This window comes from Citrus clementina, unplaced genomic scaffold, assembly GCF_000493195.1.
Source record: "Citrus clementina cultivar Clemenules unplaced genomic scaffold, Citrus_clementina_v1.0 scaffold_9, whole genome shotgun sequence".
NCBI classification, from domain to species: Eukaryota; Viridiplantae; Streptophyta; class Magnoliopsida; order Sapindales; family Rutaceae; genus Citrus; species Citrus x clementina.
In genome coordinates, this window is record NW_006261964.1 from 24,453,220 (window position 1) to 24,455,348 (window position 2,129).

Below are 2,129 nucleotides of genomic sequence, written 5' to 3' on the forward strand. Positions count from 1 at the left end.
CTTTGATAAGTTACATTATATGCCCAAAACGAACACCTGTAGTTCAAGTTATAACCTTCAATGTGTATCCAGCTCATCCTAAGCAACCATCCTACATCGTTAATAACATTTGAGTTTGAGATGTTGAATATTTAATCTTATAGGAGTAAAGATAGGAAAGAAAAGTAGGCTTAATTCATGCTATTTTAGTATTAAATGACAATTTAAAATAAATTATGTTTTAAAATTTTATTACATAAAGGTATGGAAATTGTTCAAAATATGTTTTAAGCATAAACTCCTCCGTTTGAAGTAATAGTGTCTGACTAGAAATAGTTAAATCAACTTATTACGATGAGACCCATCAAATTTAATATTTAAAAAACTTGTCATCTCATCATAGAACACACAACTCTCCATTTACTAGAGTATGAGTGGTTGGCAGACACCATGGCTTACACAAATATTTCTAATATTTGAATCCTCAAACCCTTCTAACAATGCCACCAGTGTCTTTTGTAAGTCATTGATAACGGACTAGCCCAGTTGAATACTTTTCAATTTATGGGTCATAATCGCCAATTTCTAGATAGAACAAATATGTACATGCATACTAGTAGATTGAATGACAACTGACAGCATATGATATAATTAACTTATTTCCGGAAGAATTAAAAAACAAAAAAAAAACAGTGGATGAAACATAAGACTCTTATGTCAAGAGTTCGAATTCGTCAATCATGTACAGGCAGATCAACCTTAAGATAAGTGGGGTTCACAAGAAAATAGTTTTAAAAAAATAAAGAGAAAATTATTTTAGTTATTAATTACTTTCTGTTAAGTCTATTAAAATATCTTGTTATATTTATATAAATAGTAAACTCATCATAAATCTATTAAATTTAAACTTTCACTTTGAGAAATATAAAAGCGCACACTTTAATTTTAAAAAATAAAATCCTACAGTAACTCATATTGGTGGTTTTATTAGTATTTAAATTAGTCGTATTAAATTTATTAGGACTAACCTTTATAAATTCATTAACCCATAAAATTTTAGTTTTCACATCTCGTCATTATATAATTCAGTCCCCGAAAATTTATTTTACTGCATTAATGTCAATGGTCCTTCAACTTCCTTAAAATTGATGTTCAGCTATATTGACACATTCACTATTACCACTTTTTTCAGAACTCATATGCACTATTATAATTAGAAATTAATTTAGCTACTAACAAATTAAGTCTATCAACAGATTTCTAAACCTCACTAATAATTCAAAGATATTTATTCCACGAGAAGGTTTTTGGTATTTATTCAATATTTGCCACATGTGTATGAACATTATCATAATTAGTTGAAACATACACTTGATAAGATGCGAATGTAAAAGGAACAATATTATTCTAGGAGCTATCCCTCAAGAATTTTTCTTACTCCGTGCCACATGAGTGAAGGAAATGTCTACCTCAACCTAATTATATATTATTGGACAAGGAGTTGTTGAGTTCCCACTAGGGATTCGTTGGTCCATTTACCACCACCTTGTATTTAAAAATTTTGGTTGAATTTATTCAACAGCAACAAGAATAATATAAATGGAAAAAAAATACATTCAAATAATATTCCATGACTCTGTTTCTTCAATTTCAGGAACAATGGTGGAATCATTTTTGGCGCTTGAAAAACTTATGGAAAAATTAGGGTCTCGTGCTTTCGAAGAACTTTTATTGTTCTATTGTGTCAAAAATGACGCAGAAAAGCTAAAGGAAACCCTAACCGTTGTCAAATGTGTGGTTTTGGATGCCGAGGAAAAGCAAGTCCATAATCACCAGTTAAGAGATTGGCTGGAAAAGCTTAAGGATGCCTATTATGATGCAGAAGATTTGCTGGATGACTTCGAGGTGCAAGCTCTACGAAGGCAGGTCATGAAGCAAAGAAGCATTGGAAGGAATTTGCGTAACTTTTTTGGGAGCTCAAATCCGATAGCTTTTCGATGTAGAATGGGTCATCAAATCAAGAAAATCAGAGAGAGGTTTAATGAGATTGCAAACATGATGCATAAGTTTAATCTCACTCTAGGACTTGATGATCGTAAAGGGCAAACTGACAAAAGAGGGAACCTTCTCACTCGTTTGTACGTCCATCA